This window comes from Schistocerca gregaria, chromosome 9, assembly GCF_023897955.1.
Source record: "Schistocerca gregaria isolate iqSchGreg1 chromosome 9, iqSchGreg1.2, whole genome shotgun sequence".
Lineage (NCBI taxonomy): Eukaryota > Metazoa > Arthropoda > Insecta > Orthoptera > Acrididae > Schistocerca > Schistocerca gregaria.
In genome coordinates this window covers 36,598,753-36,617,713 of record NC_064928.1, presented here as the reverse complement: position 1 = coordinate 36,617,713, position 18,961 = coordinate 36,598,753, and positions in this window count along the sequence as shown.

Genomic DNA, 18,961 nt, shown 5'->3' with positions numbered 1-18,961 from the left:
AAGTCATTGTTACTATTGCAAGGCGTTCCTCGAGTTATCTGAGTCAATACTCCAGGTATTGAGTCATTGGCCTATTACGAGAGTCATAGTTACTCGTCACAGTTGCTCACCCAGATTCATATATTTTGTTACTGTGGCCAGTCTGCCAGAACCGATATGACGCTAGTTGTGTATCTTAAGTGAGTAATCGTAATGCCAGCCAGGGATTACTAGCCTTTACTGATGCAGTCCTCCAGGTGACGCTGCACTAGCTACCTTGAGTTCGTCATAGCTCCTCGTCCTAATTTCGCAGCCAGTTTCAAGTTTCTTGTTACTGTGGCCAGTCTGCCAGCACCGATATGTCACACGTTGTGTAATCTACGAAAGTCATCGTTACTATAGCCAAGGGTTACTCGAGTTTCCTGACTCAATATTCCTGGTGACGATCATTGGCTACCTTAAGAGAGTCATAGTTACCCATCCCAGTTGCTCACGCAGTGTCTCAGTTTTGTTACTGGTGCCAGACTGCCAGAACGGATTTGTCACCAGTTGTGAACCGTAAGAAAGTCATTGTTACTATTGCAAGGCGTTCCTCTAGTTATCTGAGTCAATACACCAGGTATTGAGTCATTGGCCTATTACGAGAGTCATAGTTACTCATCACAGTTGCTCACCCAGATTCATATATTTTGTTACTGTGGCGAGTCTGCCAGAACCGATATGTCACTAGTTGTGTATCTTAAGTGAGTCACCGTTATGCCTGCCAGGGATTACTAGCCTTTACTGATGCAGTCCTCCAGGTGTCGCTGCACTTGCTACCTTGAGTGCGTCATAGCTCCTCGTCCTAATTTCGCAGCCAGTTTCACGTTTCTTGTTACGTAGCGTCTGCCAGAAGCGATACGACACTAGTTGTGTGTCATATGAGAGTCATAGTCACTCCTTTCAGAGTGTACTCCACCTGGTGACGAATCGTCGGTTACCTCAGAAGGGTAATAGATATTCCTGTCGGTTGACCACCCAAATTAAAATACATTGTAACTGTGGCCAGTCTGCCAGCACCGATATGTCACAGTTTGTGTAATCTACGAAAGTCATCGTTACTATAGCCAAGGGTTACTCGAGTTTCCTGACTCAATATTCCTGGTGACGATCATTTGCTACCTTAAGAGACTCATAGTTACCCATCCCAGTTGCTCACTCAGTGTCTCATTTTTGTTACTGGTGCCAGACTGCCAGAATGGATTTGTCACCAGTTGTGAACCGTAAGAAAGTCATTGTTACTATTGCAAGGCGTTCCTCGAGTTATCTGAGTCAATACTCCAGGTATTGAGTCATTGGCCTATTACGAGAGTCATAGTTACTCGTCACAGTTGCTCACCCAGATTCATATATTTTGTTACTGTGGCCAGTCTGCCAGAACCGATATGACACTAGTTGTGTATCTTAAGTGAGTCATCGTAATGCCATCCAGGGATTACTAGCCTTTACTGATGCAGTCCTCCAGGTGACGCTGCACTAGCTACCTTGAGTGCGTCATAGCTCCTCGTCCTAATTTCGCAGCCAGTTTCAAGATTCTTGTTACTGTGGCCAGTCTGCCAGCACCGATATGTCACAGGTTGTGTAATCTACAAAAGTCATCGTTACTATAGCCAAGGGTTACTCGAGTTTCCTGACTCAATATTCCTGGTGACGATCATTGGCTACCTTAAGAGAGTCATAGTTACCCATCCCAGTTGCTCACGCAGTGTCTCAGTTTTGTTACTGGTGCCAGACTGCCAGAACGGATTTGTCACCAGTTGTGAACCGTAAGAAAGTCATTGTTACTATTGCAAGGCGTTCCTCGAGTTATCTGTGTCAATACTCCAGGTATTGAGTCATTGGCCTATTACGAGAGTATAGTTACTCGTCACAGTTGCTCACCCAGATTCATATATTTTGTTACTGTGGCCAGTCTGCCAGAACCGATATGTCACTAGTTGTGTATCTTAAGTGAGTCACCGTTATGCCTGCCAGGGATTACTAGCCTTTACTGATGCAGTCCTCCAGGTCACACTGCACTAGCTACCTTGAGTGCGTCATAGCTCCTCGCCCTAATTTCGCAGCCAGTTTCACGTTTCTTGTTACGTGGCGTCTGCCAGAAGCGATACGACACTAGTTGTGTGTCATATGAGAGTCATAGTCACTCCTTTCAGAGTGTACTCCACCTGGTGACGAATCGTCGGTTACCTCAGAAGGGTAATAGATATTCCTGTCGGTTGACCACCCAAATTAAAATACATTGTAACTGTGGCCAGTCTGCCAGCACCGATATGTCACAGGTTGTGTAATCTACGAAAGTCATCGTTACTATAGCCAAGGGTTACTCGAGTTTCCTGACTCAATATTCCTGGTGACGATCATTTGCTACCTTAAGAGACTCATAGTTACCCATCCCAATTGCTCACTCAGTGTCTCATTTTTGTTACTGGTGCCAGACTGCCAGAATGGATTTGTCACCAGTTGTGAACCGTAAGAAAGTCATTGTTACTATTGCAAGGGGTTCCTCGAGTTATCTGAGTCAATACTCCAGGTATTGAGTCATTGGCCTATTATGAGAGTCATAGTTACTCGTCACAGTTGCTCACCCAGATTCATATATTTTGTTACTGTGGCCAGTCTGCCAGAACCGATATGACACTAGTTGTGTATCGTAAGTGAGTAATCGTAATGCCAGCCAGGGATTACTAGCCTTTACTGATGCAGTCCTCCAGGTGACGCTGCACTAGCTACCTTGAGTTCGTCATAGCTCCTCGTCCTAATTTCGCAGCCAGTTTCAAGTTTCTTGTTACTGTGGCCAGTCTGCCAGCACCGATATGTCACAGGTTGTGTAATCTACGAAAGTCATCGTTACTATAGCCAAGGGTTACTCGAGTTTCCTGACTCAATATTCCTGGTGACGATCATTGGCTACCTTAAGAGAGTCATAGTTACCCATCCCAGTTGCTCACGCAGTGTCTCAGTTTTGTTACTGGTGCCAGACTGCCAGAACGGATTTGTCACCAGTTGTGAACCGTAAGAAAGTCATTGTTACTATTGCAAGGCGTTCCTCGAGTTATCTGTGTCAATACTCCAGGTATTGAGTCATTGGCCTATTACGAGAGTATAGTTACTCGTCACAGTTGCTCACCCAGATTCATATATTTTGTTACTGTGGCCAGTCTGCCAGAACCGATATGTCACTAGTTGTGTATCTTAAGTGAGTCACCGTTATGCCTGCCAGGGATTACTAGCCTTTACTGATGCAGTCCTCCAGGTGTCGCTGCACTTGCTACCTTGAGTGCGTCATAGCTCCTCGTCCTAATTTCGCAGCCAGTTTCACGTTTCTTGTTACGTGGCGTCTGCCAGAAGCGATACGTCACTAGTTGCGTGTCATATGAGAGTCATAGTCACTCCTTTCAGAGTGTACTCCACCTGGTGACGAATCGTCGGTTACCTCAGAAGGGTAATAGATATTCCTGTCGGTTGACCACCCAAATTAAAATACATTGTAACTGTGGCCAGTCTGCCAGCATCGATATGTCACAGGTTGTGTAATCTATGAAAGTCATCGTTCTATAACCAAGGGTTACTCGAAATTCCTGATTCAATATTCCTGGTGACGATCATTGGCTACCTTAAGAGAGTCATAGTTACCCATCCCAGTTGCTCACGCTGTGTCTCATTTTTGTTACTGGTGCCAGACTGCCAGAACGGATTTTTCACCAGTTGTGAACCGTAAGAAAGTCATTGTTACTATTGCAAGGCGTTCCTCGAGTTATCTGAGTCAATACTCCAGGTATTGAGTCATTGGCCTATTACGAGAGTCATAGTTACTCGTCACAGTTGCTCACCCAGATTCATATATTTTGTTACTGTGGCCAGTCTGCCAGAACCGATATGACGCTAGTTGTGTATCTTAAGTGAGTAATCGTAATGCCAGCCAGGGATTACTAGCCTTTACTGATGCAGTCCTCCAGGTGACGCTGCACTAGCTACCTTGAGTTCGTCATAGCTCCTCGTCCTAATTTCGCAGCCAGTTTCAAGTTTCTTGTTACTGTGGCCAGTCTGCCAGCACCGATATGTCACAGGTTGTGTAATCTACGAAAGTCATCGTTACTATAGCCAAGGGTTACTCGAGTTTCCTGACTCAATATTCCTGGTGACGATCATTGGCTACCTTAAGAGAGTCATAGTTACCCATCCCAGTTGCTCACGCAGTGTCTCAGTTTTGTTACTGGTGCCAGACTGCCAGAACGGATTTGTCACCAGTTGTGAACCGTAAGAAAGTCATTGTTACTATTGCAAGGCGTTCCTCTAGTTATCTGAGTCAATACACCAGGTATTGAGTCATTGGCCAATTACGAGAGTCATAGTTACTCATCACAGTTGCTCACCCAGATTCATATATTTTGTTACTGTGGCCAGTCTGCCAGAACCGATATGTCACTAGTTGTGTATCTTAAGTGAGTCACCGTTATGCCTGCCAGGGATTACTAGCCTTTACTGATGCAGTCCTCCAGGTGTCGCTGCACTTGCTACCTTGAGTGCGTCATAGCTCCTCGTCCTAATTTCGCAGCCAGTTTCACGTTTCTTGTTACGTGGCGTCTGCCAGAAGCGATACGACACTAGTTGTGTGTCATATGAGAGTCATAGTCACTCCTTTCAGAGTGTACTCCACCTGGTGACGAATCGTCGGTTACCTCAGAAGGGTAATAGATATTCCTGTCGGTTGACCACCCAAATTAAAATACATTGTAACTGTGGCCAGTCTGCCAGCACCGATATGTCACAGGTTGTGTAATCTACGAAAGTCATCGTTACTATAGCCAAGGGTTACTCGAGTTTCCTGACTCAATATTCCTGGTGACGATCATTTGCTACCTTAAGAGACTCATAGTTACCCATCCCAGTTGCTCACTCAGTGTCTCATTTTTGTTACTGGTGCCAGACTGCCAGAATGGATTTGTCACCAGTTGTGAACCGTAAGAAAGTCATTGTTACTATTGCAAGGCGTTCCTCGAGTTATCTGAGTCAATACTCCAGGTATTGAGTCATTGGCCTATTACGAGAGTCATAGTTACTCGTCACAGTTGCTCACCCAGATTCATATATTTTGTTACTGTGGCCAGTCTGCCAGAACCGATATGACACTAGTTGTGTATCTTAAGTGAGTCATCGTAATGCCAGCCAGGGATTACTAGCCTTTACTGATGCAGTCCTCCAGGTGACGCTGCACTAGCTACCTTGAGTGCGTCATAGCTCCTCGTCCTAATTTCGCAGCCAGTTTCAAGATTCTTGTTACTGTGGCCAGTCTGCCAGCACCGATATGTCACAGGTTGTGTAATCTACAAAAGTCATCGTTACTATAGCCAAGGGTTACTCGAGTTTCCTGACTCAATATTCCTGGTGACGATCATTGGCTACCTTAAGAGAGTCATAGTTACCCATCCCAGTTGCTCACGCAGTGTCTCAGTTTTGTTACTGGTGCCAGACTGCCAGAACGGATTTGTCACCAGTTGTGAACCGTAAGAAAGTCATTGTTACTATTGCAAGGCGTTCCTCGAGTTATCTGTGTCAATACTCCAGGTATTGAGTCATTGGCCTATTACGAGAGTATAGTTACTCGTCACAGTTGCTCACCCAGATTCATATATTTTGTTACTGTGGCCAGTCTGCCAGAACCGATATGTCACTAGTTGTGTATCTTAAGTGAGTCACCGTTATGCCTGCCAGGGATTACTAGCCTTTACTGATGCAGTCCTCCAGGTGTCGCTGCACTTGCTACCTTGAGTGCGTCATAGCTCCTCGTCCTAATTTCGCAGCCAGTTTCACGTTTCTTGTTACGTGGCGTCTGCCAGAAGCGATACGACACTAGTTGCGTGTCATATGAGAGTCATAGTCACTCCTTTCAGAGTGTACTCCACCTGGTGACGAATCGTCGGTTACCTCAGAAGGGTAATAGATATTCCTGTCGGTTGACCACCCAAATTAAAATACATTGTAACTGTGGCCAGTCTGCCAGCATCGATATGTCACAGGTTGTGTAATCTACGAAAGTCATCGTTCTATAACCAAGGGTTACTCGATATTCCTGATTCAATATTCCTGGTGACGATCATTGGCTTCCTTAAGAGAGTCATAGTTACCCATCCCAGTTGCTCACGCTGTGTCTCATTTTTGTTACTGGTGCCAGACTGCCAGAACGGATTTGTCACCAGTTGTGAACCGTAAGAAAGTCATTGTTACTATTGCAAGGCGTTCCTCGAGTTATCTGAGTCAATACTCCAGGTATTGAGTCATTGGCCTATTACGAGAGTCATAGTTACTCGTCACAGTTGCTCACCCAGATTCATATATTTTGTTACTGTGGCCAGTCTGCCAGAACCGATATGACGCTAGTTGTGTATCTTAAGTGAGTAATCGTAATGCCAGCCAGGGATTACTAGCCTTTACTGATGCAGTCCTCCAGGTGACGCTGCACTAGCTACCTTGAGTTCGTCATAGCTCCTCGTCCTAATTTCGCAGCCAGTTTCAAGTTTCTTGTTACTGTGGCCAGTCTGCCAGCACCGATATGTCACAGGTTGTGTAATCTACGAAAGTCATCGTTACTATAGCCAAGGGTTACTCGAGTTTCCTGACTCAATATTCCTGGTGACGATCATTGGCTATCTTAAGAGAGTCATAGTTACCCATCCCAGTTGCTCACGCAGTGTCTCAGTTTTGTTACTGGTGCCAGACTGCCAGAACGGATTTGTCACCAGTTGTGAACCGTAAGAAAGTCATTGTTACTATTGCAAGGCGTTCCTCTAGTTATCTGAGTCAATACACCAGGTATTGAGTCATTGGCCTATTACGAGAGTCATAGTTACTCATCACAGTTGCTCACCCAGATTCATATATTTTGTTACTGTGGCCAGTCTGCCAGAACCGATATGTCACTAGTTGTGTATCTTAAGTGAGTCACCGTTATGCCTGCCAGGGATTACTAGCCTTTACTGATGCAGTCCTCCAGGTGTCGCTGCACTTGCTACCTTGAGTGCGTCATAGCTCCTCGTCCTAATTTCGCAGCCAGTTTCACGTTTCTTGTTACGTGGCGTCTGCCAGAAGCGATACGACACTAGTTGTGTGTCATATGAGAGTCATAGTCACTCCTTTCAGAGTGTACTCCACCTGGTGACGAATCGTCGGTTACCTCAGAAGGGTAATAGATATTCCTGTCGGTTGACCACCCAAATTAAAATACATTGTAACTGTGGCCAGTCTGCCAGCACCGATATGTCACAGGTTGTGTAATCTACGAAAGTCATCGTTACTATAGCCAAGGGTTACTCGAGTTTCCTGACTCAATATTCCTGGTGACGATCATTTGCTACCTTAAGAGACTCATAGTTACCCATCCCAGTTGCTCACTCAGTGTCTCATTTTTGTTACTGGTGCCAGACTGCCAGAATGGATTTGTCACCAGTTGTGAACCGTAAGAAAGTCATTGTTACTATTGCAAGGCGTTCCTCGAGTTATCTGAGTCAATACTCCAGGTATTGAGTCATTGGCCTATTACGAGAGTCATAGTTACTCGTCACAGTTGCTCACCCAGATTCATATATTTTGTTACTGTGGCCAGTCTGCCAGAACCGATATGACACTAGTTGTGTATCTTAAGTGAGTCATCGTAATGCCAGCCAGGGATTACTAGCCTTTACTGATGCAGTCCTCCAGGTGACGCTGCACTAGCTACCTTGAGTGCGTCATAGCTCCTCGTCCTAATTTCGCAGCCAGTTTCAAGATTCTTGTTACTGTGGCCAGTCTGCCAGCACCGATATGTCACAGGTTGTGTAATCTACAAAAGTCATCGTTACTATAGCCAAGGGTTACTCGAGTTTCCTGACTCAATATTCCTGGTGACGATCATTGGCTACCTTAAGAGAGTCATAGTTACCCATCCCAGTTGCTCACGCAGTGTCTCAGTTTTGTTACTGGTGCCAGACTGCCAGAACGGATTTGTCACCAGTTGTGAACCGTAAGAAAGTCATTGTTACTATTGCAAGGCGTTCCTCGAGTTATCTGTGTCAATACTCCAGGTATTGAGTCATTGGCCTATTACGAGAGTATAGTTACTCGTCACAGTTGCTCACCCAGATTCATATATTTTGTTACTGTGGCCAGTCTGCCAGAACCGATATGTCACTAGTTGTGTATCTTAAGTGAGTCACCGTTATGCCTGCCAGGGATTACTAGCCTTTACTGATGCAGTCCTCCAGGTGTCGCTGCACTTGCTACCTTGAGTGCGTCATAGCTCCTCGTCCTAATTTCGCAGCCAGTTTCACGTTTCTTGTTACGTGGCGTCTGCCAGAAGCGATACGACACTAGTTGCGTGTCATATGAGAGTCATAGTCACTCCTTTCAGAGTGTACTCCACCTGGTGACGAATCGTCGGTTACCTCAGAAGGGTAATAGATATTCCTGTCGGTTGACCACCCAAATTAAAATACATTGTAACTGTGGCCAGTCTGCCAGCATCGATATGTCACAGGTTGTGTAATCTACGAAAGTCATCGTTCTATAACCAAGGGTTACTCGATATTCCTGATTCAATATTCCTGGTGACGATCATTGGCTTCCTTAAGAGAGTCATAGTTACCCATCCCAGTTGCTCACGCTGTGTCTCATTTTTGTTACTGGTGCCAGACTGCCAGAACGGATTTGTCACCAGTTGTGAACCGTAAGAAAGTCATTGTTACTATTGCAAGGCGTTCCTCGAGTTATCTGAGTCAATACTCCAGGTATTGAGTCATTGGCCTATTACGAGAGTCATAGTTACTCGTCACAGTTGCTCACCCAGATTCATATATTTTGTTACTGTGGCCAGTCTGCCAGAACCGATATGACGCTAGTTGTGTATCTTAAGTGAGTAATCGTAATGCCAGCCAGGGATTACTAGCCTTTACTGATGCAGTCCTCCAGGTGACGCTGCACTAGCTACCTTGAGTTCGTCATAGCTCCTCGTCCTAATTTCGCAGCCAGTTTCAAGTTTCTTGTTACTGTGGCCAGTCTGCCAGCACCGATATGTCACAGGTTGTGTAATCTACGAAAGTCATCGTTACTATAGCCAAGGGTTACTCGAGTTTCCTGACTCAATATTCCTGGTGACGATCATTGGCTATCTTAAGAGAGTCATAGTTACCCATCCCAGTTGCTCACGCAGTGTCTCAGTTTTGTTACTGGTGCCAGACTGCCAGAACGGATTTGTCACCAGTTGTGAACCGTAAGAAAGTCATTGTTACTATTGCAAGGCGTTCCTCTAGTTATCTGAGTCAATACACCAGGTATTGAGTCATTGGCCTATTACGAGAGTCATAGTTACTCATCACAGTTGCTCACCCAGATTCATATATTTTGTTACTGTGGCCAGTCTGCCAGAACCGATATGTCACTAGTTGTGTATCTTAAGTGAGTCACCGTTATGCCTGCCAGGGATTACTAGCCTTTACTGATGCAGTCCTCCAGGTGTCGCTGCACTTGCTACCTTGAGTGCGTCATAGCTCCTCGTCCTAATTTCGCAGCCAGTTTCACGTTTCTTGTTACGTGGCGTCTGCCAGAAGCGATACGACACTAGTTGTGTGTCATATGAGAGTCATAGTCACTCCTTTCAGAGTGTACTCCACCTGGTGACGAATCGTCGGTTACCTCAGAAGGGTAATAGATATTCCTGTCGGTTGACCACCCAAATTAAAATACATTGTAACTGTGGCCAGTCTGCCAGCATCGATATGTCACAGGTTGTGTAATCTACGAAAGTCATCGTTCTATAACCAAGGGTTACTCGAAATTCCTGATTCAATATTCCTGGTGACGATCATTGGCTACCTTAAGAGAGTCATAGTTACCCATCCCAGTTGCTCACGCTGTGTCTCATTTTCGTTACTGGTGCCAGACTGCCAGAACGGATTTGTCACCAGTTGTGAACCGTAAGAAAGTCATTGTTACTATTGCAAGGCGTTCCTCGAGTTATCTGAGTCAATACTCCAGGTATTGAGTCATTGGCCTATTACGAGAGTCATAGTTACTCGTCACAGTTGCTCACCCAGATTCATATATTTTGTTACTGTGGCCAGTCTGCCAGAACCGATATGACACTAGTTGTGTATCTTAAGTGAGTAATCGTAATGCCAGCCAGGGATTACTAGCCTTTACTGATGCAGTCCTCCAGGTGACGCTGCACTAGCTACCTTGAGTGCGTCATAGCTCCTCGTCCTAATTTCGCAGCCAGTTTCACGTTTCTTGTTACTGTGGCCAGTCTGCCAGCACCGATATGTCACAGGTTGTGTAATCTACGAAAGTCATCGTTACTATAGCCAAGGGTTACTCCAGTTTCCTGACTCAATATTCCTGGTGACGATCATTTGCTACCTTAAGAGAGTCATAGTTACCCATCCCAGTTGCTCACTCAGTGTCTCATTTTTGTTACTGGTGCCAGACTGCCAGAACGGATTTGTCACCAGTTGTGAACCGTAAGAAAGTCATTGTTACTATTGCAAGGCGTTCCTCTAGTTATCTGAGTCAATACACCAGGTATTGAGTCATTGGCCTATTACGAGAGTCATAGTTACTCGTCACAGTTGCTCACCCAGATTCATATATTTTGTTACTGTGGCCAGTCTGCCAGAACCGATATGTCACTAGTTGTGTATCTTAAGTGAGTCACCGTTATGCCTGCCAGGGATTACTAGCCTTTACTGATGCAGTCCTCCAGGAATCGCTGCACTTGCTACCTTGAGTGCGTCATAGCTCCTCGTCCTAATTTCGCAGCCAGTTTCACGTTTCTTGTTACGTGGCGTCTGCCAGAAGCGATACGACACTCGTTGCGTGTCATATGAGAGTCATAGTCACTCCTTTCAGAGTGTACTCCACCTGGTGACGAATCGTCGGTTACCTCAGAAGGGTAATAGATATTCCTGTCGGTTGACCACCCAAATTAAAATACATTGTAACTGTGGCCAGTCTGCCAGCATCGATATGTCACAGGTTGTGTAATCTACGAAAGTCATCGTTCTATAACCAAGGGTTACTCGAAATTCCTGATTCAATATTCCTGGTGACGATCATTGGCTACCTTAAGAGAGTCATAGTTACCCATCCCAGTTGCTTACGCTGTGTCTCATTTTTGTTACTGGTGCCAGACTGCCAGAACGGATTTGTCACCAGTTGTGAACCGTAAGAAAGTCATTGTTACTATTGCAAGGCGTTCCTCAAGTTACCTGAGTCAATACTCCAGGTATTGAGTCATTGGCCTATTACGAGAGTCATAGTTACTCGTCACAGTTGCTCACCCAGATTCATATATTTTGTTACTGTGGCCAGTCTGCCAGAACCGATATGACACTAGTTGTGTATCTTAAGTGAGTAATCGTAATGCCAGCCAGGGATTACTAGCCTTTACTGATGCAGTCCTCCAGGTGACGCTGCACTAGCTACCTTGAGTGCGTCATAGCTCCTCGTCCTAATTTCGCAGCCAGTTTCACGTTTCTTGTTACTGTGGCCAGTCTGCCAGCACCGATATGTCACAGGTTGTGTAATCTACGAAAGTCATCGTTACTATAGCCAAGGGTTACTCGAGTTTCCTGACTCAATATTCCTGGTGACGATCATTTGCTACCTTAAGAGAGTCATAGTTACCCATCCCAGTTGCTCACTCAGTGTCTCATTTTTGTTACTGGTGCCAGACTGCCAGAACGGATTTGTCACCAGTTGTGAACCGTAAGAAAGTCATTCTTACTATTGCAAGGAGTTCCTCTAGTTATCTGAGTCAATACACCAGGTATTGAGTCATTGGCCTATTACGAGAGTCATAGTTACTCGTCACAGTTGCTCACCCAGATTCATATATTTTGTTACTGTGGCCAGTCTGCCAGAACCGATATGTCACTAGTTGTGTATCTTAAGTGAGTCACCGTTATGCCTGCCAGGGATTACTAGCCTTTACTGATGCAGTCCTCCAGGTGTCGCTGCACTTGCTACCTTGAGTGCGTCATAGCTCCTCGTCCTAATTTCGCAGCCAGTTTCACGTTTCTTGTTACGTGGCGTCTGCCAGAAGCGATACGACACTAGTTGCGTGTCATATGAGAGTCATAGTCACTCCTTTCAGAGTGTACTCCACCTGGTGACGAATCGTCGGTTACCTCAGAAGGGTAATAGATATTCCTGTCGGTTGACCACCCAAATTAAAATACATTGTAACTGTGGCCAGTCTGCCAGCATCGATATGTCACAGGTTGTGTAATCTACGAAAGTCATCGTTCTATAACCAAGGGTTACTCGAAATTCCTGATTCAATATTCCTGGTGACGATCATTGGCTACCTTAAGAGAGTCATAGTTACCCATCCCAGTTGCTTACGCTGTGTCTCATTTTTGTTACTGGTGCCAGACTGCCAGAACGGATTTGTCACCAGTTGTGAACCGTAAGAAAGTCATTGTTACTATTGCAAGGCGTTCCTCGAGTTATCTGAGTCAATACTCCAGGTATTGTGTCATTGGCCTATTACGAGAGTCATAGTTACTCGTCACAGTTGCTCACCCAGATTCATATATTTTGTTACTGTGGCCAGTCTGCCAGAACCGATATGACACTAGTTGTGTATCTTAAGTGAGTAATCGTAATGCCAGCCAGGGATTACTAGCCTTTACTGATGCAGTCCTCCAGGTGACGCTGCACTAGCTACCTTGAGTGCGTCATAGCTCCTCGTCCTAATTTCGCAGCCAGTTTCACGTTTCTTGTTACTGTGGCCAGTCTGCCAGCACCGATATGTCACAGGTTGTGTAATCTACGAAAGTCATCGTTACTATAGCCAAGGGTTACTCGAGTTTCCTGACTCAATATTCCTGGTGACGATCATTTGCTACCTTAAGAGAGTCATAGTTACCCATCCCAGTTGCTCACTCAGTGTCTCATTTTTGTTACTGGTGCCAGACTGCCAGAACGGATTTGTCACCAGTTGTGAACCGTAAGAAAGTCATTGTTACTATTGCAAGGCGTTCCTCTAGTTATCTGAGTCAATACACCAGGTATTGAGTCATTGGCCTATTACGAGAGTCATAGTTACTCGTCACAGTTGCTCACCCAGATTCATATATTTTGTTACTGTGGCCAGTCTGCCAGAACCGATATGTCACTAGTTGTGTATCTTAAGTGAGTCACCGTTATGCCTGCCAGGGATTACTAGCCTTTACTGATGCAGTCCTCCAGGTGTCGCTGCACTTGCTACCTTGAGTGCGTCATAGCTCCTCGTCCTAATTTCGCAGCCAGTTTCACGTTTCTTGTTACGTGGCGTCTGCCAGAAGCGATACGACACTAGTTGCGTGTCATATGAGAGTCATAGTCACTCCTTTCAGAGTGTACTCCACCTGGTGACGAATCGTCGGTTACCTCAGAAGGGTAATAGATATTCCTGTCGGTTGACCACCCAAATTAAAATACATTGTAACTGTGGCCAGTCTGCCAGCATCGATATGTCACAGGTTGTGTAATCTACGAAAGTCGTCGTTCTATAACCAAGGGTTACTCGAAATTCCTGATTCAATATTCCTGGTGACGATCATTTGCTACCTTAAGAGAGTCATAGTTACCCATCCCAGTTGCTCACGCTGTGTCTCATTTTTGTTACTGGTGCCAGACTGCCAGAACGGATTTGTCACCAGTTGTGAACCGTTACAAAGTCATTGTTACTATTGCAAGGCGTTCCTCGAGTTATCTGAGTCAATACTCCAGGTATTGAGTCATTGGCCTATTACGAGAGTCATAGTTACTCGTCACAGTTGCTCACCCAGATTCATATATTTTGTTACTGTGGCCAGTCTGCCAGAACCGATATGACACTAGTTGTGTATCTTAAGTGAGTAATCGTAATGCCAGCCAGGGATTACTAGCCTTTACTGATGCAGTCCTCCAGGTGACGCTGCACTAGCTACCTTGAGTGCGTCATAGCTCCTCGTCCTAATTTCGCAGCCAGTTTCACGTTTCTTGTTACTGTGGCCAGTCTGCCAGCACCGATATGTCACAGGTTGTGTAATCTACGAAAGTCATCGTTACTATAGCCAAGGGTTACTCGAGTTTCCTGACTCAATATTCCTGGTGACGATCATTTGCTACCTTAAGAGAGTCATAGTTACCCATCCCAGTTGCTCACGCAGTGTCTCAATTTTGTTACTGGTGCCAGACTGCCAGAACGGATTTGTCACCAGTTGTGAACCGTAAGAAAGTCATTGTTACTATTGCAAGGCGTTCCTCGAATTATCTGAGTCAATACTCCAGGTATTGAGTCATTGGCCTATTACGAGAGTCATAGTTACTCGTCACAGTTGCTCACCCAGATTCATATATTTTGTTACTGTGGCCAGTCTGCCAGAACCGATATGTCACTAGTTGTGTATCTTAAGTGAGTCATCGTAATGCCTGCCAGGGATTACTAGCCTTTACTGATGCAGTCCTCCAGGTGACGCTGCACTAGCTACCTTGAGTGCGTCATAGCTCCTCGTCCTAATTTCGCAGCCAGTTTCAAGTTTCTTGTTACTGTGGCGTCTGCCAGAAGCGATACGACACTAGTTGTGTGTCATATGAGAGTCATAGTCACTCCTTTCAGAGTGTACTCCACCTGGTGACGAATCGTCGGTTACCTCAGAAGGGTAATAGATATTCCTGTCGGTTGACCACCCAAATTAAAATACATTGTAACTGTGGCCAGTCTGCCAGCATCGATATGTCACAGGTTGTGTAATCTACGAAAGTCATCGTTCTATAACCAAGGGTTACTCGAAATTCCTGATTCAATATTCCTGGTAACGATCATTGGCTACCTTAAGAGAGTCATAGTTACCCATCCCAGTTGCTCACTCAGTGTCTCATTTTTGTTACTGGTGCCAGACTGCCAGAACGGATTTGTCACCAGTTGTGAACCGTAAGAAAGTCATTGTTACTATTGCAAGGCGTTCCTCGAGTTATCTGAGTCAATACTCCAGGTATTGAGTCATTGGCCTATTACGAGAGTCATAGTTACTCGTCACAGTTGCTCACCCAGATTCATATATTTTGTTACTGTGGCCAGTCTGCCAGAACCGATATGACACTAGTTGTGTATCTTAAGTGAGTAATCGTAATGCCAGCCAGGGATTACTAGCCTTTACTGATGCAGTCCTCCAGGTGACGCTGCACTAGCTACCTTGAGTTCGTCATAGCTCCTCGTCCTAATTTCGCAGCCAGTTTCACGTTTCTTGTTACTGTGGCCAGTCTGCCAGCACCGATATGTCACAGGTTGTGTAATCTACGAAAGTCATCGTTACTATAGCCAAGGGTTACTCGAGTTTCCTGACTCAATATTCCTGGTGACGATCATTGGCTACCTTAAGAGAGTCATAGTTATCCATCCCAGTTGCTCACGCAGTGTCTCAGTTTTGTTACTGGTGCCAGACTGCCAGAACGGATTTGTCACCAGTTGTGAACCGTAAGAAAGTCATTGTTACTATTGCAAGGCGTTCCTCTAGTTATCTGAGTCAATACACCAGGTATTGAGTCATTGGCCTATTACGAGAGTCATAGTTACTCGTCACAGTTGCTCACCCAGATTCATATATTTTGTTACTGTGGCCAGTCTGCCAGAACCGATATGTCACTAGTTGTGTATCTTAAGTGAGTCACCGTTATGCCTGCCAGGGATTACTAGCCTTTACTGATGCAGTCCTCCAGGTATCGCTGCACTTGCTACCTTGAGTGCGTCATAGCTCCTCGTCCTAATTTCGCAGCCAGTTTCACGTTTCTTGTTACGTGGCGTCTGCCAGAAGCGATACGACACTAGTTGCGTGTCATATGAGAGTCATAGTCACTCCTTTCAGAGTGTACTCCACCTGGTGACGAATCGTCGGTTACCTCAGAAGGGTAATAGATATTCCTGTCGGTTGACCACCCAAATTAAAATACATTGTAACTGTGGCCAGTCTGCCAGCATCGATATGTCACAGGTTGTGTAATCTACGAAAGTCATCGTTCTATAACCAAGGGTTACTCGAAATTCCTGACTCAATATTCCTGGTGACGATCATTTGCTACCTTAAGAGAGTCATAGTTACCCATCCCAGTTGCTCACTCAGTGTCTCATTTTTGTTACTGGTGCCAGACTGCCAGAACGGATTTGTCACCAGTTGTGAACCGTAAGAAAGTCATTGTTACTATTGCAAGGCGTTCCTCTAGTTATCTGAGTCAATACTCCAGGTATTGAGTCATTGGCCTATTACGAGAGTCATAGTTACTCGTCACAGTTGCTCACCCAGATTCATATATTTTGTTACTGTGGCCAGTCTGCCAGAACCGATATGACACTAGTTGTGTATCTTAAGTGAGTAATCGTAATGCCAGCCAGGGATTACTAGCCTTTACTGATGCAGTCCTCCAGGTGACGCTGCACTAGCTACCTTGAGTTCGTCATAGCTCCTCGTCCTAATTTCGCAGCCAGTTTCACGTTTCTTGTTACTGTGGCCAGTCTGCCAGCACCGATATGTCACAGGTTGTGTAATCTACGAAAGTCATCGTTACTATAGCCAAGGGTTACTCGAGTTTCCTGACTCAATATTCCTGGTGACGATCATTGGCTACCTTAAGAGAGTCATAGTTACCCATCCCAGTTGCTCACGCAGTGTCTCAGTTTTGTTACTGGTGCCAGACTGCCAGAACGGATTTGTCACCAGTTGTGAACCGTAAGAAAGTCATTGTTACTATTGCAAGGCGTTCCTCTAGTTATCTGAGTCAATACACCAGGTATTGAGTCATTGGCCTATTACGAGAGTCATAGTTACTCGTCACAGTTGCTCACCCAGATTCATATATTTTGTTACTGTGGCCAGTCTGCCAGAACCGATATGTCACTAGTTGTGTATCTTAAGTGAGTCACCGTTATGCCTGCCAGGGATTACTAGCCTTTACTGATGCAGTCCTCCAGGTATCGCTGCACTTGCTACCTTGAGTGCGTCATAGCTCCTCGTCCTAATTTCGCAGCCAGTTTCACGTTTCTTGTTACGTGGCGTCTGCCAGAAGCGATACGACACTAGTTGCGTGTCATATGAGAGTCATAGTCACTCCTTTCAGAGTGTACTCCACCTGGTGACGAATCGTCGGTTACCTCAGAAGGGTAATAGATATTCCTGTCGGTTGACCACCCAAATTAAAATACATTGTAACTGTGGCCAGTCTGCCAGCATCGATATGTCACAGGTTGTGTAATCTACGAAAGTCATCGTTCTATAACCAAGGGTTACTCGAAATTCCTGACTCAATATTCCTGGTGACGATCATTTGCTACCTTAAGAGAGTCATAGTTACCCATCCCAGTTGCTCATTCAGTGTCTCATTTTTGTTACTGGTGCCAGACTGCCAGAACGGATTTGTCACCAGTTGTGAACCGTAAGAAAGTCATTGTTACTATTGCAAGGCGTTCCTCGAGTTATCTGAGTCAATACTCCAGGTATTGAGTCATTGGCCTATTACGAGAGTCATAGTTACTCGTCACAGTTGCTCACCCAGATTCATATATTTTGTTACTGTGGCCAGTCGGCCAGAACCGATATGACACTAGTTGTGTATCTTAAGTGAGTAATCGTAATGCCAGCCAGGGATTACTAGCCTTTACTGATGCAGTCCTCCAGGTGACGCTGCACTAGCTACCTTGAGTTCGTCATAGCTCCTCGTCCTAATTTCGCAGCCAGTTTCAAGTTTCTTGTTACTATGGCCAGTCTGCCAGCACCGATATGTCACAGGTTGTGTAATCTACGAAAGTCATCGTTACTATAGCCAAGGGTTACTCGAGTTTCCTGACTCAATATTCCTGGTGACGATCATTGGCTACCTTAAGAGAGTCATAGTTACCCATCCCAGTTGCTCACGCAGTGTCTCAGTTTTGTTACTGGTGCCAGACTGCCAGAACGGATTTGTCACCAGTTGTGAACCGTAAGAAAGTCATTGTTACTATTGCAAGGCGTTCCTCTAGTTATCTGAGTCAATACACCAGGTATTGAGTCATTGGCCTATTACGAGAGTCATAGTTACTCGTCACAGTTGCTCACCCAGATTCATATATTTTGTTACTGTGGCCAGTCTGCCAGAACCGATATGTCACTAGTTGTGTATCTTAAGTGAGTCACCGTTATGCCTGCCAGGGATTACTAGCCTTTACTGATGCAGTCCTCCAGGTGTCGCTGCACTTGCTACCTTGAGTGCGTCATAGCTCCTCGTCCTAATTTCGCAGCCAGTTTCACGTTTCTTGTTACGTGGCGTCTGCCAGAAGCGATACGACACTAGTTGCGTGTCATATGAGAGTCATAGTCACTCCTTTCAGAGTGTACTCCACCTGGTGACGAATCGTCGGTTACCTCAGAAGGGTAATAGATATTCCTGTCGGTTGACCACCCAAATTAAAATACATTGTAACTGTGGCCAGTCTGCCAGCATCGATATGTCACAGGTTGTGTAATCTACGAAAGTCATCGTTCTATAACCAAGGGTTACTCGAAATTCCTGATTCAATATTCCTGGTAACGATCATTGGCTACCTTAAGAGAGTCATAGTTACCCATCCCAGTTGCTCACGCTGTGTCTCATTTTTCTTACTGGTGCCAGACTGCCAGAACGGATTTGTCACCAGTTGTGAACCGTAAGAAAGTCATTGTTACTATTGCAAGGCGTTCCTCGAGTTATCTGAGTCAATACTCCAGGTATTGAGTCATTGGCCTATTACGAGAGTCATAGTTACTCGTCACAGTTGCTCACCCAGATTCATATATTTTGTTACTGTGGCCAGTCTGCCAGAACCGATATGACACTAGTTGTGTATCTTAAGTGAGTAATCGTAATGCCAGCCAGGGATTACTAGCCTTTACTGATGCAGTACTCCAGGTGACGCTGCACTAGCTACCTTGAGTTCGTCATA